This window comes from Calliphora vicina, chromosome 1, assembly GCF_958450345.1.
Source record: "Calliphora vicina chromosome 1, idCalVici1.1, whole genome shotgun sequence".
Lineage (NCBI taxonomy): Eukaryota > Metazoa > Arthropoda > Insecta > Diptera > Calliphoridae > Calliphora > Calliphora vicina.
Genome location: NC_088780.1, coordinates 50,286,804 through 50,304,794, shown reverse-complemented (window position 1 = coordinate 50,304,794; position 17,991 = coordinate 50,286,804). Strand labels below are relative to the sequence as shown.

The 17,991-nt window shown below is 29.9% G+C and overlaps 1 protein-coding gene across 7 annotated transcripts in view; it reads right to left on the bottom strand.

Moving 5' to 3' along the window:
- mtd (mustard) overlaps nucleotides 1-17,636 on the bottom strand; it is a 178,564-nt gene extending 160,928 nt beyond the window's left edge. For 3 of the 7 annotated variants that reach the window (XM_065512143.1, XM_065512151.1, XM_065512213.1), the window contains exons 1-2: nucleotides 17,060-17,633; nucleotides 11,029-11,425 (exon numbers count right to left, since the gene is read on the bottom strand). The gene's annotated coding sequence lies outside the window, so the exon portion shown is untranslated. Of the gene's footprint in view, nucleotides 1-11,028; nucleotides 11,426-17,059 lie in introns of all 7 variants that reach the window. The other 4 variants (XM_065512204.1, XM_065512116.1, XM_065512124.1 and 1 more) reach the window with 4 other exon arrangements.
- Nucleotides 17,637-17,991: the final 355 nt, after the last annotated feature.

The window sequence follows — 17,991 nt, the reverse complement described above, 5'->3', positions numbered from 1 at the left end:
AAAAAATAAAAAATAAATGGATGAATACGGGCTCTATATAATTGCTGGAACCATGTTTGTCTATAAAATTCTATAAATTATTACAGGCCATAAACCAATATTGTCTGTTTTTCGTTGAAGTGCCACTATGGAATTTTAATGGTTTAATGATTGTATTCTAATGTTTGATTTTGCTTTCATCTATTGCTTATAGAATTTTTAATTAAAAATTAAAAAAAAAACGAAAATATTGATGAAATGCTCGGTTGCTTGCTTGCCCGCTCGTATCATTAAATTGTCTTAATTAAATTCCGATTATGTCATTTGAATTTTAACAGCAACCACATTGTTTTACACTTCGATTTATATATTTATTTAGAATATTAATTTAATATTAAAAAATGAATAAACAGTTGGATTTATTAAAAGAATTATGTGAGTTAAAAAGTGTATTCAAGTGTGGCATCGCTGTAATTTAGTGTTGTCACTATAACGAGCTTTTGTTGACGATTACTTTGTACTTATTTTGGTTATTTATAAAAAAAACTTTCAACGTTTCTTGTAAAAACTTTTTAAATATTTAAATATGATTAAAAATGGAAACAATTCAGATTATTTACTGGAATTAAGGTTCATGGCCTTAAAGCTCTCCTTTAATTTGTCTTTCAATCTTGATGACACATCAAACTTGTATCGTATCATAATCAGCTGAGAGCTAGAGATGTGTTTAAGCCATTAGTCTATTCTTAATATTCTATGATACGATTTGAGATTACTACTATATTGATGAGTTTTATCTTTAACCGTTACTTTGCTATGACCAGCCCTAATAAGTAAATTTTTATTCATTATTCAACAAAAAATTCATAAATTTCATTTTCATTTATAAGTTTAGAATATTTTAATACAATTTGCGTCTTTTTCTTTTCACTTTTTTTCTATACTGAAATAAAACTTAGATTTGAATAATTTTTTATGGTTTTGAAATAATGTTATAGAAAAATTTATATGTTTAATACGTGACATAGTGAATAAATTTGACAATGGTTTTGTTATTCGTTGGGTGGTGAATTAAAATTCTATATTTTAGTCTAATGAGTGAGAATTTTGGTTTTCACTTAAATATAAACTAAAGGTACTTTAAAAAATGTATTATAAACTCGTGCCTCAAGAAAATAATAATTAAGTTTCGAAGTAATTATACTGAGAAGTAGCTAACACAGAAATAAAATTAAAGAAATCGTTTCATAGACAAAACTGTTATACTCAACATTTTATTGTGTTATATACAAGATTTTCTTTTGAACAAGCTGTTATGCACAAGTTTTTCTATAGACGAAACTGTTATACATTCGATTTTCTTTAGAAAATACTGTTATACATGAGATTTTATATAGAAAAGATACAGGTAAAAGCATAGTTTTCTATAGAAAACAGAAAATACTGTTAAATACTGAAAATTCTATAGAAAATACTGTTATACACACAATTTTCTAGAGTTTTAAAAAAACCGAAGAATTTCAAAACCGCGGTTTCGGTTTTAAAAAATTGAAACCCGATCGGTTACGGTCGGTTTTGTGATAATTTATTAAATGTCAAGTGTTATAGAAACAAAATCAGTTGATAATATAGGAAAAGCTAAATTTAAAATTCAAACTTGACGGGTGTTCAGGAAAATAAAGGAAAATTGGTACATTTTCTTTTAATGGTATTTTTTAATATATTAAATTAGTTAGCTTATATGCTTCTCAGTAAAGAAATAATCAAGAAAAGGAGAACTAAAACAAACTAAGAAGTACTTTTTTGTTCTTCAAAATGGTACTTTTTGAATATTCTATAATATTGAATCTATAATCAGGAAATTACTTTGATTTCAAACTTGACGGGGGTTCAATTATGAAAAATTGGCACTTTGTCTTCTAATTGTACTCTTTATTATATTTAAATTTAGACACACATGATTCTGTATGAATTAGAATTCGCAAAAGGTGACTTTAGTGGTACATTTCTTTTGCATTTTCAATAATAATCGGCCCATTCATGAAGCTGAGTGGGAATACAAAATGTGGGTCTTCATGGTACTTTTTTAATTCTAATAATACGTTTCGAATGACTTGAAACTAGAGACATGTTATCCTGAATTATTATTACTTCACAAAGGGAGACTTAATAGTACTATTTATTTCTTCAATTTGGGGTAGCGAAGCGCACCGGGTCAAATAAACAGTTATTTGAATATTAATTCTCAGGAAATACTTGGATGAATCTTTGGATGAAAAAGTTTGTTTTTCATTTCTAAATTTTTAATTTTCTACTGAAAATAAATTAAAATAAAACCGAAAAATAATTGTTGGTTTCGGTTTTAGGCCTTGAAAAACCGCGGTTTCAGTTTCGATTAAAACCGAACACGAAACTCTACAATTTTCTATAGATAAAACTGTTATATACACATTTTCCATATATTACTGCATTAAATTGGACCAGGCATGGATTAAGGTCAACCATTTAGGGGTTATCCCACTTTTTTTCCTTTTTATATTAAAACTTTCCGTTTTTGGGGGAGGGTGAATTTACTTTTTTCACTCCCTCGCCAGTATTTTGTAGTTCAGGAATAAACTACTTCAATTGAACGATTCAATTGTTTCTGGTGCTTTGTCAAGCGGATTCGGAACAACATCGGTGCTTCAATTGCTCCTCTTTCGACTGCAATCAATCGGTGCCTGTAATACCTAATGCATCTTGTACTACTTATGCCTAAAATATTCTTTAGAACTCGGAATGTTTTATCCTCAACGTGGACAAATCACATGGTACGGATTGTATTCCAGCACAAGTATTTTAAAAAAATGTCTCATCGCTGGCCCATCCACTTAGGAACCTTTTCTAATTTTCAAATCAATCTGGAATTTTTCACTATTGTTGAAAGGTTGCTCACCAATCCTGATAATTATCGCCCAATCGCAATTAGTTCGGCGCTCTCGCAGGTTATGGATAGCATAATAAATGGGGCTTGCTGCGAAAACTTCATATTGAGCTCTGGAGTCCCCCAAGTCTATGTTCTTTCTCCTTCCCTTTTTTTAATTTTCATGAATAATTTACTAACAATCCACTCGTATTCATTTGACCATACTCCAAATCTTTCTGAGATTAAACTCTCAAGAATGAATACGGATAACTCGATAAATCGTGACCTTAAAACAATCTCCAGAAGGGGTGAATTGAACCGACTCAAAACTCAGTATTGCCTATTGACACACAAACATCACGAGATTTCACCACAATCAATTCTTCATAAGGGGTAACGAAACTGTTGGAGTTTCAGATAACCTTTTGATTTTAGGTACGAGAATGTTGCGAAGGAAACTATTAGGTACTTGGGCTTCTTGAGACGGTGTCGGACATTTTTCTCCCTTTACGACCTTCTTCGTAAATACATGGAATATAATTCCAGCATATTGGCCGGAGCTGCAAGGTCAAATCTAGATCTGCTGGACCGGATTCAAAGAAGGGCGGTTAATGTTATAGGGCATGAAACTGTTAACCGGTTTATTGATACTTCAGAACATCGTCGGAATGTGGGCAGCTTATCCCTTTTTTACAGATATTTGCTATAAATTTGAATTCGATTCGACCGCACGACACATTATAGAGAAAATTCGTTTTATGATCGAACCATATCTAGGTGGTATCTACTACCTGCCAAAGTATTCCCGGCGATCCACACTACTCCCTCTTCCCACCAACTCATAACTTTATTTCCTAACATCAACCTGGAAAACAGTCCCACACCATAATATTGCCACTGCCGAACTTGTCTGTGTTATTACTAATGTTCTCCCTCTTAAGTTATATTTGGATTTATTCGAAAAGATAACAGTATTCCATTTCTGTTTCTTTGGTAATTCGTATATGAACTATACGTTTTTAGGAATAACAGATTCCAAAAGCTTTTATTATTTCGAGATCTAATTTTCAAACTTAGATTGTTGATAACCTTCCGGGGAGTCATTTTTTGGAGTTTCTTAACCTATTAAATCATGTTGTCTTGAAGTAATTTTAGATATCAGCAAATTGTTTTATCATTTTTAAAACTGGTGATATTGAATATCTGTTAATAATCTTTATCTGATGGTGAAATTTAATCGCTCGATGAGTGATTAAATTTGATGTTAATACTCCAGATTTGAGATTTTAAAATAGAATACAAAACAACTTTAAGTAAAAATTCCAAAAATATTCCAAATACTCTACAAAACGTTTAAATAATTAGATATTCATCCAAAATTTTAAGAAAATTAACACTTTTAAAACAAAGTAACTTGAATTTTTATTTAACACAAAATTTCCACTAACAAGCAAATGTTTATTTCGAAATTGTTATATAAATTCAAATTTATATTGATAAAAAAAACACAAAACTAGGCCTTTTTCTTTATTGAATCAATAATAAAAACAATGTAAATTGACTTACAACTTTTAAATATTTAGTTTTAATAATTTTAAAACAAATAGTTAAACAAAAACCCCGCAGATTACCTATCGTTGGCAGTTATTATTACAAAAGATTATTATTTTTATTACAATGGCCCTAAAGCACAAAAACAATCATATTTTTTTTATACATTTTAGTTTATTATGTTGATGACCTTAAGAAACCCAAATCGAAAGAAAAAAATAATAATAATTGTATACAAATTTAAAAAGAAGAAAAAAAAATAAAAAATGTTAAACAAATTAAACTGACCACAAGCAAGCGAAAGACAACCAGCCGGGTAAATAGTGAAACACTTCCCCAAAAACAGACAAGTTTTGTGGTGGTTGCCAAGACCCAAACAAATAAATGCAAAGACAACAATTTAATAGTTTATATGTAGTTATATATATAATATTTTTTTTAGTAATTGTTGTTAGTTACGTTTTGGTTGTATTTATTTATTGTATAGTTTTTTTTTTTAATTTGAAATTGAGGTGGCCGAAATGAATTTTGTACTAACACCAATTTGGGAATATGGATATAAGAAATGGAAAATATTAATGCAATAAATTACCGTTGAAAATAAATAAAGAAAGAAAGCAAAAACAAAAAATAACGGAATAGAAGAAATCATAATAATAGACCTAAAGTTAAACATGACATGAAAAAGGCGGCAAAATCTCCAGTTAAATAATATGACAACGCCAAACACACATGTAAATATATGAAATCTATGTCTGCTTTTTTCTATATGGCAACACTGAAGTTTTTGTTGAATACACTCAAAAAATTTTATAAACAAACAATAAACGAAGCAACAAAACCTGCCAAGCACGAAAGGGAAAGTGACAATGTGTGAGTAAATACGAGACGTCACACCACTGTGTTTGTGTGTTTGTATGATTTTGTAAGTGGCCGAACCACAAACAAAACAAGACAACTTGAGACAATTTGTATTAAACAAAAACAAAACAAATGAGAGTGAATGAATTCTTTACTCTTTTTTTTTCTTATTTTAGAAAAAAAATTATTTAAACATAAATAAAGGGTGTTTTTTATAGAAGCTGAGAACTTTAAATTGAAATAAAACGGAGAATAGCTTTTTTTATATCCATCCAATTAAATATGATTTCGGATAGGTGGTCGATGCGGCAAGCGCGTACATGAGGCTGTATTTCGGCAGAAACTCGTCGAATATTCGCTTCCAAGCGCTCGATCTATCTGCATAGACCTGGGACTTTATATATCCCCATAGAAAATAATCGAATGGCGTCAAATTACATGAACGAAGTGGCCAGTTAACTGGTCCATTTCTTAAAATTATTCGTACGCGAAATGTTTCTCTCAGTAAATAAATGGTATCGCGGTCAGTGTGACATTCGGCAACACCCTGTTGATGCAATACTAATGCCTTCAAATTGAGGCAAAAAAAGTTAATAAGAAGTAACGACCAATGATATCACCGGCCCCTAAGTGCATCAAATGCTGAGTTTTTCTCGAATGGCTTGAGAATTATCATCGAATTATTATTGACGAAACCATTTAACCAAAAGTGTGTTTCATCACTAAACATTTTTAAATAATTTTGTTTGTCAATAGCGTTGTTTTCTTCGGTCCATTAAACAAATGTATAAGGCTTCAATTCCTGTAAGTGGATGGGCACAAGTTGAATTGTAGAATATGATGACGAATTGATATGATTTAAATTATGAATAAGTAGGGATTATTGGTCCTAACATTTTAGAATTCCAAATATGGACACACCAGGAGAAATGCCCATCCACTAATATCCTGAAAAATTCTTTAAAAAAAATAATCTATTCGAAATTAAAGGAAGGGCCGATTTCGGTATTAAGTAGGTGCCAGCAACAAATATGGAGTTCCATACAGGACAGATTATTTAGTTCCTGAAGCTCCTATGAAAATGGTGCCCCAAACTGTGCTATCTAATTCCGAAGAAATTCATTAAAAAGTGAGGATAAACTAAACACGGTTCAATCAATTTTGAGGGCAGAGCGGAATTCGGCTATTTTTCAGAATTCCAAATGAATGAAGTATTATTCAAGCCGAAATATTAGCTATTACAAGGGCTAAGTGGCTCAGTTATAACAAGATACCAGGCATGAATATTCGTATATATACTGCTAGTGAAGCCGCCATAAAATCTCTGACAGGTGTGTATACAACATCGAACATAGTCCAGGAATGCCGGGCATCCATAAATAGGATGGCGAGACATTCAACAGTCGTACTCATGTGGGTATGTGGACACGGAAATACTTTTGTCAACCGTGTTACTGGCAAAAAAAGGCGCCATGATGCCTGACGGAGACATAGACTTCCTATGCCGAATTCCGTTATCTAATTGCAAGCAGCAAATTAGTAATTTTTACTATGAGCTCAGGCCAAGAAGATATGCGGACAACATATCTTCTTGGCCTGACAAGCTCACAATTAAGCAATATAGTGGCCGGACACTGAAAATTTGGCAACCATGCGAGGAGACTTGGCCTGCCCTATAATGACTTCTGTAGAAATTGTCAAAATGAAGCGGAGGATGAGACCATTTTTCATATTATTTGTCATTGCCTTGCATTAGGAGATCTACGAATCAGGTTACTGGGACATCGTTCCTTAAATAGTCTTTCTGAGCGATCGGACATGAAATTAGAATGCAGCAATGCATTAGAAATAGCAATTGGCCACTCAATGCAGGCAGTGGAATTTCCACGGAGTGGCCTCGCTTCTCCTTTTGTTCAGGTTACACAAAGGGACCTAATGTTGGGACCCAAGTGAGCTGCTCTCTTTCCAGTTTCTACCATGCGACTGCCTGTTAACCTAACCTAAGAGTAGAGAACCACGCCAATTTTAAATGGTCGACCCGGAAAGAAATATTATAAAGGGGTTCTGAAACAGTTCTCTCTAAAATAAACATGTAAGTTACTCTAATTAACATCCCTTTTTAATATTGACTACGTTGATTACACTTAATCAGTTGGAAATGAGATGAGAGACTTAAAGAAACGGATTTGGATCTAGCTATTGAAATAGTCAACAAATTAAAAAAGGATGATAAAACGAATTTGGGGCACATACGAAGAAGATTTGGATACAGATACTGAGGATGATGGTCTAAAAGTCGTAGGATGTGATATTTGCCCTCAGTGGTTTTACCTCAAATGCACTAATATTTGTTTTTTTTATTAGAATTTATTGAAATGGCTGAGATTTTAAATACAAAATAATTTGAATTCTTTTAAAATTTTATTATTTGCTTAATAAAAAATGCAATGCCTACAATTGGTTTATAAAATGCCGACATTAGGAGAAAGGAAATAAAAACAGCTTGAAAAGAGTTAATTGAGTCTAAAACTATACAAATAATTAAGCATCAATAACACATTAACATTCTAATACCATTTCACACTCAAAAAACTGAAAAAAGTTAAACTGACTACCGGTGCATTTACCCTAGTATAAAATAATAATTAAAACAGTTTTATAAAATCCTGCAAAAATTGGACAAATTCCAAATTTTTCTAAAATCACCTCCACGAAATTCTGTCCATAAATTAACCATGAAATCTCCAATTTGCGAAGAAATTCCCTCATCAGGCTACACTGCTACAGTACCATAATAATCATGCACTGAAAATATATTTAATTAAACTTAGTAAAAACTATTAAACAAATAAGTATTAATTTTATTTATAAAAATAAAAAGAGAAATTGTTTTTTTCCAGTAGTAGCCATTTTTCTTTAAGTGTAACAAAATGCACATAAACAAAAGGCTACAGCAACAACATAAATGCAGAAAACGAGAGTGCCAGTAATTGTCGGAGTAGTGTTGTTGTTGTTGTTGCATTTAGCTATGCTTGTTATTATTATCACAGTCTCTTACATTGTCCGTCCGTCTGTCTGTTAGTCTGTTTGTATGTATGTATGTATGCAATGTTATTTTTGGAACAAACAAAACAATGTCAAAGCGGAATTCGCAAAACAATTTTAAGGTCAAACAAAAATGTTAGTCATTTCGTTACACATTCATTAATTACACTAACCTGTATTTACTGTGTTGTATAGTCTTATTTTTGACAGACAACATACATTATAACAAAAAAGATAAATCATGGATAAACAAATTCAGTTGTGTTGTATTTTTTATAGTACATAATTTTGTACTTTTTTATTTGGTACCATTAGAAATTGAATAATTTTTTTATTATCAAAATCTTTAGTATTTTGAATAGAAAACTTTGTGTATTACAAAATCTTCTATAGAAAAATGTTCGTATTAAAGTATTTTCTATTGACAATTGAGTGTTTACAAAAAAGAAATAATTAAAAATTTCGATTTGTTACTATTATGGTGAGAAAAGTACTTTTTGAATATTATTTTAATACCAAATAAAAATTTTAAAAAAGTTTGTTGGCGAAAAAATATTATTCTCCATTTTGACCTATTGTAGGTCCGTCCTTGAAAAGGTCTTTGAAATATCTATCATTACTGTCTACATCATAGACTTTGTAATCCATATATAGAGAAAAATATGTAGCTCAACAATCGAGGTAGTCGTTGTTTTTTGCTTATATCCCAGCCTTTTGTGGGCTGATTTTTCCGAATTTAAGCAGCAACCAAACCGGGACTATATCGGATATATTGATGTATGAATCATGTATGTATGTAAACTAGTTGAGGGCTTCGGAACATACAGGTGGACAGACGGACATTGCTATATCGACTCCACTATCTTTAAGGACCTAGAATATGTTTACTTTATGGGGTCGCAAATGAAAAAGGTAGAAATTACAAATATGGCGAAGGGTATCCTCATGTTTTAACGTTATTTCTATATTTATTTTAATAAATTCTTCTTTTCAACTAGAGAAAAATTTTGCAAAAAATTTAAAAACCAACATAATAAACGATTTTAAGCTGGATTGAAGCGAAAGATTAGTAATAAATCAGCAGTTTCAAAAATATAAAAAAATAATCGTGAGTTATCTACTGTAAAAACTGAACATTAGGGAGAAACTACTACAAGACAAGGTAATAAATTCCCAAACATTACTCTTCGGGAGGTTATCAATAACTGTTAGCCCCAATACAAATGAGGCTGGTATTTTTCTTACTGCTCGTATACAATTTGCAAAGCAAATTTAAACTGTTTATGTTCAAAATAAAAAAGAAATAACATAAAGAAAACCATTCACGGGATAGTATTGTAATTTATATACGACACTGATACCCTCACGGAATCTTTCAAATATAAATTTTTCAACAACTGGCTCCAAGTTGCACGATATTATAGGTTATAAAGGATTTTCTAAAAGGGAGTCAGTCAAAATCCACATTTTTATCTGAAGTTCACGGAAGAACAACGTTGGGAAATTATTAAAAATTACATATGAAATGCTGTGTCTGTGGTCGCAGCTTTAAGGACACTCCATTGCAACCAGGAAAAATGCTGTGTGATGTGGAATTGCACTATTTTTGTTCAGAATATAAAGGACTTGACTTATTCTACATAATACACAACTGTTGTGTCCTTATTAGAAAATCTTTTGGCCCAGACATTTTAACCTATGTATTCCAAGAAGTTTTCTGGATCACTACAGTGTTTTTCTGGTGCTCCGATAATCTGAGGGTTACGGGTTCGATTCCCGCCAGAGACTCTGGGTGTACCTGCAGACAAGCAAAAAATTTCACAGTTTGTGTTTGTACGGGTTTGCTGTGATAACGCTACCTGTAGAGAGCTTATGTCATCGAATGAGACAGTACATCCGATGACATAAGCAGCGACTGGATGTTGAGTATAGTGGCTTTCCTCGGATCTGTAGAGATTCAAATGAGAAGGAGAGTGTTAAGCACGAAGAAAGAAACGATCTTCATGAGATCTACAGTATTTGAAAACCATTCTGATCTGATAGGACATTGAGCTTTGTTAGCTTTATAACGAGTTAAGTTTGGCTCTACATTGAGTACTCTGCGAGAACAGTGTCTCATGGAATTAAAATAGATAAGTTTTTTTAAGAGTGTTGGAATTAACTCTGGAAACCACTGTTACCTAATGTATTCTATGAATTTAGAAAATTTGTGAATGTATAACCAAAACTAGGCCATATTTAAATTAGAATTAATTGCACTTACCCTCATTAACACGAATTCTGGTTATATGTTATGTAATAGTTAAACGGATAGTGTTTTAACCGGCAGTATAACTATTAGTTAATACTTAACCAGACTTTGTGTTAATGGGGGTAAAGTCTTACAATGGAACATAAAACCAGATCAAGAAATTTCTCGGATTTATTGGTGATTTAATTGATTCCTAGCTGTCAAAGTTGAATACAAAATAAATATATGATAACTTGGTACTTTAGACCTCTACTAAGTACTTTTTATCCAACCATTTTATTTGGGATAATTGAATTCTTAAACATACTTCAAATGTCAAACTTAAAATAATAATAAATCAATATCCATCAGTTTTTTTTTAACACAACTTTAACCTTTCATTATTTTTAAAGAATTATTTAACAAAAAAAAAAAAATAATATTTTTTTTAACCCACCTTTTGTTTTATATTTATAGTAATTTGTTTTGCAGTTTTATTTTTTGCTGTTTTTATTAGTTTATTTATCTTTTTTTCTTTTGGTTTTTTGCTTAGTTTGAAGTTTTAAACAATTTGTTAATGTATTAAGTAATATTAGTCACATTTCAAGATTTTAAAACTTTATTTTCTTTTTAATATTTTATTATTATTATTTTGTTTTCGTTAAACTTTCGTTTTACATGTAGAAGGCTTTATTTTAAATATATTTTCGCACTTGAGTAAATTATTTACGTTTTTTTTGTTTGGTGTAATAAATGATCGCGTTGGTACTTTTTTTATTTTATTTCTTTCTTTGTTTCTTGCGGTTTATGGTTGTAATATTTAAAAATTCACTTTAATTTACTGAATTTAATCACTGGAAATGATGAAATAAAGAAAATACATATATGTTTTAAATTTAAGCTCTCAATCAGTTTAATGTGTGGATTTTATTTATGGTGTTTTTGTAGTGAAATTTTGTATGTATTTTTAAGTTTAAAACTTGTTAATATAAATGACCTAATTTCGTTAGCGGAGATGTTGCGAAAAGAAAGAACAAGTGTTGATTCTTTTTAGCATATTTTAAGATTATAAATAGTATTTAAAAGAACACCGAGTAGGCTAACAAAATCTTTGTTATTAGTTTAGAATTTAAAACTCAATACTATTTTAAATTTAAAACGAATTTCAAAGGAACAGTGAGCATTGATTGAATGCTGAGTAGAATAATAATGTCTGATCTATAGAGATTAGAACGAACATAATATCATTGAACACTTCCTATATCACTTTCCTTCCAGGATACAGATGATCTTCATCTGATCGACAGTGTTTAATGAACATTCTGACCTAATGAAAATTGAATTGGAGTATTTTCTGAGTTTTATAACAAGCTCGGGTTGGTTCTACTATAGGTATTCTGCTTGAATAACGAACCTGTGTTTATTGGAAATGATACGGACAACAATTATTTTGAAGATAACTTAAGACTGTCTCATTGGGCTGTTTCATCACTAACTATTAGAGATGAGCGATCCCGTGATTTTTGAAGAACGTCGTTCTCAGTGAACGTGATTTATAAATCACTGTTCTTTTAAACAGTGACTGCGATCACGTTTGGTTTATGTTAAGCAAAATAATAATTATGTTAAGAAGAATCATTATGTATTATTTTCATTCTTAAATCTGTTCTTATGTTAACCAAAAACATAGGAAAATAACAAAATTAAGCTAACTAACTGATATGTTACTTAACATTTTATTTGATACACTGTATTGGAGATATATAAAATTATTCGCCTAAAAATATGCTCTAACTGTTGTTTCCAGTGAATGTTGAAAAATATAAAGAACGACATTTAACAGTTTGTTGAAATACATAAAAGAACGACATTAAAATATGTACCTGTTACTTTCTCCATTTGTTAGCAGAGATTTTTTTTTAAAACGTTACCAGTGAATGTTGAATAATATAAAAGAACGACATTTAACAGTATGTTGAAAAATGTAAAAGAACGATATTAAAAGTACCTGTTACTAAAGTTGTTCCAGTGATTTTTCTAAAACGTTACCAGTGAATGTTGAAAAATATAAAAGAACGACTTAAATGTACCTGTTACTTGCAATATTCAGTAACTGTTGTTACCAGTGATTTTTCAATCACAGTGATTAAATCACAGGTATGGAAATATCGCTCATCTCTACTAACTATATTGAGTATAATAATGTTTGTCTGATCTATAGAAAATAGTACGATGAGGAGAGCGTTTAACACTTTTTATGTCACTTATGCATTGACTAGAAAACGAATGATCCTCTTGTTAACGACCGTCTTTAATGGACATGCTGTCCAATGGAACATTGAAGTGTAGTTTGAGCCTTAAACTACAAAAAACATTTGGAACTCAATAAGCTCCCTAACTCACTTAAAATCACTTCAAATAATAATTTTACAATCGCTAAGATATGGAAATGATTTAAAACCAGCCTGACATTATCGATATTCCTTGTGTAATATTGGCACTTCACTCCCAAGATTTTAGAATTAAGAATATTTGTAAGAGATTCCTAAGTTTCCTTTATCAAATTCTGTTTTCAGAACTCCTTATGAGAACCTTAACTTGAAATCTTCCAAAATCTTTGTAGATTCTCTTTCTTCTAGTTTTATTTAAATAGAACCCAGCAAGACCTTCACTCCACAGACCTAAGACATTTCCCCCGGAGAGTTTGGTTATCATTTTTGTTACCTAAAGTTTATTAAATTCAATCATTAATCTTTATCTACAACTGGTTTTGAAAGTTCACATACCAACCATAACTTGAACTTTTTCAAAATCTTAAAATCTCAAACAAAAGTAAATTTTTGCAACACAAATTGTTAAATATTTAACTGATTTTAATATTAAATACTTGTTATCTTCTAGTTTTATTAAAATAAATCTTTAAAACGGATTATGTTGTTATTTTAGATCCCAATATTCCAACTGCTGTTAGATAGTTCAAATATTCTAAACCTTTCAAGAAAAGAATATGATATAATTTTCGATATACAAAGCTTTTACTTCCTTATTTTAAGTGATTTTAATAGTTTAAGCTGGTTTGCTTCTAGCTTTATTGAAATACATCCCTTAAACTATTGGAATTCTACTTTTGGATCTCAATATTCCAACCGCAGTCAGTAACGTCCACTCCAAGGATTCTAAACTTTTTACGAAAAGAGTTTGATTTTAATTTTCGAAACTCAAAGCTTCTTCTTCTACTATTTAACTAATGTTATTGTTAAAACCATATTAGTTTTATTGAAATAAATCTCAATATTCCAATTTGTGAGAGAAAGTCCCACTTCAAAGAAACTAAACATTTCCCTAAAGGATATTAAATATAGTCTATACTATATTTAATGGCTTTTAATAGTAAAAGCTTGCCTTCTTCTAGTTTTATTGAAATCAATCCTAAAAATTGCTGAAATTCCTCTACAAAGATTCTAAACATTTTACGAAATGAGTTTCAAAATAATTTTCAGAACAAAAAACCATTTATTTCTTCTATTATTTCCTCTAGTTAATTGATTTTAATAGTGAGTTTTCACTTTCTTCCTGTTTTATTACAATAAATCTTAAAAACTGCTTAAGTTCTAATTTTAAATCTCAATATTCCAAGGTTCAATCTACTAAGATCATAAATATTTCACGAAAAGAGTTTGAATATTAATTTCGGTACTCAAAGCTTTCAATATTAAATTGATTTTAATATTTAAGGCTTAATTTCTTGTAGTTTTATAAAATTAAAACTTTATAACAGCTTAAGTTCTAATTATGGATCGGAATATTCGGTAACAACCACTAAAAAGATCGTAAACATTTCACCAAAAGTGTTTTAATATAGTTTTCGGTATTGAAATGATTTTAATAGCAAATAAATCCTCAAAACTCCATAAGTTCTAATTTTAGATCTGAGTATTCCAACTGCATTCAGTAATGTCCACTCCAATGAACCAAAACATATCACAAAGCTTCTAATCTCTTTGTTATATTAATATAAAGCTTAAAACTTTAGCTAGACATGGTAACAAATATCAATATTCCTGGTCAAATTTGAAAATTTTATAAATTTAAAAGTTTACTACAAAATTCCTAAACATTTCACGACAAGAGTTTGAATATAATTTTCGGTACAAAAAGCTTCTAATATCTCTATTTAACTAAAACAAAGCTTGAAACGTTTGTTAGGAATTGTAAAAGAGATTCATATTCCAACTGAAGTTGAAAAGTTTATAAAATTTAAGAGTCCAAGCTAAAGATTTTTAAATTTGTATGAAAAGAGTTTGAATCCGTACATAAAACTTCTTTCTACTTACTCTCTCTATTAAACTAATAATAGCGAAGAATAGTATCAGATATCCATATTCCAACTAAATTTTAAGTTTTTGACGTTTACTATGCGGTAGGGTGTAAGGGAGTGTGTAAGGTGAAATGGTTAAAACATCCCTTAGTAAGATTTCTCATCTTAAAAAAGTGAAAAACGTAAGGTAAAGTGTTTCCACTATCCTTTGTAATTTACTTGAAGTCGGTTCGTAGATCAGCATGCTGATACCATTGCTTTTGTAGTGGCCTCCTCACGGTGCTCCCTAGGGACCACCTTTTTTGTGGTGGAAGCGAATTCGTCGCGACGGTCTTTATCAGAGCCCTATTTTCCACTGGGAATTAAAGGATTAAATATATAGGGGATTTCATGTCAAGTAAATCAACTTTTGAAATCGATGTCTTCCGATCGGTTAGTTCTATTTAATAGTATTCAGACACAATTTTTCAACAAGATCGGTCGAGATCTCTCTGAGTTAGAGGTGGTCAAAATTTGACATTTTGGACAATCAAGTTGTTTTTTCTTATCCATGTAACTTATTACCTATTGTTCTTAGCAAAATGTGTTCCAAATAGTTTAGATAGCTATATTTTTTCAATCTTTCTAAAATTTTTTTTTTACATTTTTTTTTCCAAAATCAAAAACTTGCCCTTTTTTTCCAAAATGGGCCCATTTTTTCAGAATAAAGCATAGATATTTTCCTTGAAGATCAATTTGGTGACTTAGTGGAAAGAGAGTTGGATATCTATCAAAATAAATGTTTTTTGTAACTCAAAAAATGTTTGACCTTTCTTTACAAAATCAAAAACTCTGTTGACTTTTTTTTCAAAATGGACTCTTTTTTTTGCTCAAGAGAAAGCTTAGGTACATTCCTTTAAGAGGTTTTTGGTTGATTAGTGGGATGCGAGTGGGATATCTACTCAAGACATAACATTTTTTTTCCAAAATGGGACCTTTTTTAAATTTTTTTTGCTCAAAAGATAGCTTAGGTTTATTCCTTTAAGAGGTGTTTGGAAGACATAGATTTCAAAATTAGGTTCACTTGACATGAAACTAAATTAGCTGCACAAAAATATTTTTTATAGCGGAAATGTTCTGGCATATAATTTGTTTGAAAATAACGGGCATTCTGCGGAATTTGTTCAGAAAATTTGAGTATTTATCTTGGAGAAATGTGATTTGCAAAGGCCTATAATAGTAATCATGGGCGGTAATCATAGTCTACAGGGAGAGGAAAACAAATCGGTTATTTCTCTTTATGCCGATCACTGGCATATAACTTCCAAATATTACAGTGTACTCAAAAATCAAATTTCAAAAACAAATAGAAGCTTTTTTCTATAAATTTATTGGCGAAACTCACTTCTAAAATCTAATTGGAGTGTATCATTACATATGAAAAATGTATTTATTAAATTTTTTTTATAAACATTTTAATATTTTCAATTTAGTTATAAAAGGTTGATATATGGAGGTTTTTTTTATGAAAACTTAGTTTGATTATTAACAAGATTTATGGTTTTCTATTGAAATAAATTAAAATACAGTTTAAATTTTATAGTTTAGGCAAATTTGTCACAAACATTGAAATTAATTTATTCTGTTAAAGTTTACAAAATACAAACGTAATTCTATTGCCATAATAAATCTATTTTAAAGTAATCAATCAGTCAATAAATAAATTAAAACTTTCGAATAACATATGACAGCAACTAATAAACTTAATTGTTTTCTATGGACATTTTTTCTTGGGCTTAAAAGTTTTTCCTGCCTTAAACATGGAAAACAAGGTTAATTAAAACTGATGTATTTTATTTTGTTATAAGAAAAAGAAAAAAAAATGGCAAAAATAAATTTGTCTTGTATACATTTTATTTATTTTCATTTATATTTAAATAAATGCGTCTTTTTTCTATAATGAAAGACACTGAAAATATGTAAATTTTGTTTTACAATATAATCTTTTTGAATTTTAAAAATAACGTTTAAATTTATTTCACACAAAAGCCCCATAAATAAAAACACATTTAAGTGAACACTTTGGCGTAGATTTTTTTATTTTTTTGAAATAAATATAAAATTTTATTATAAATTATATTTAATTTTAAAAAATTCTTTTCTTTTTTTTCGTAAAAAAAAAATCACTCACACATACACTTGAAAACCTTTGACAAAATTTTCGATTTTTTTATTTTTTTTTGTAACAAATCAACTACAGTACATTGATCGCTATTTGTTGCTGCAATTTTTCGTTAAATTTATGTTTTGTTGTTATAACGGTTTGGGGTTTCGTTAGAATTTGTTTTTTTAAATCATTTACTTGACATTTATATACTAAACGTTTTGCTCCCGTTTATTTAAAATTTTCGTTAAACACTGTGAAAATTTTGTATGAATTTATTCGCTTTTTTTTGGGGTAATAAAAACAAAATTATTCTTTAATTTTTTTCAAAACTATTTTTCGTATCATGCCGTTTAAGCTTTTTATTTTGTAAATTTTTAATTTAATCTTTTTTGTTTCGTTAATATTGATCAATAATATATTTTTGTTGTTTTTTTTGTTTTTGTATAATTTATTATAGTTGTTGTTATTGTGAATATCGTAAATTTTCTTTGCTTGTGTTCGGGGCAAATGAAAAACTTAAACTGATCGAAAATTTCTCCGTTAACGTCTCAGAAAGTCAAAATAAAATTTGTTTTCATACCGCAACCAAACAAATTGGCTGCTTGTACATATTGAGCGTCGACGACCACGATCACGACGACGCAACGTTATCGTCGTTGTAGTTGTTGTCGTTTGTTTGCCGTATATTTTAATATTTATTTCGAAGCCGAATGAACTGCAGATCGAAAACAAAATATAAATAAATAATAAAAACAAACAACAGAGAAAAACAAAAGTAAACACACTGGCATGGCAAAGCAAAGCAACGGCGTTTATCGAGACCCAACCAACAACCACTACTAAACGACGCAACCAACTTAGTAAATGACAGCCAGAACAACTAAACGACCGACCGACCGACCGATCATAAAATTTAAAAGCTGCAGCACAGCAAAATACCTCACAACCTAGTAGCA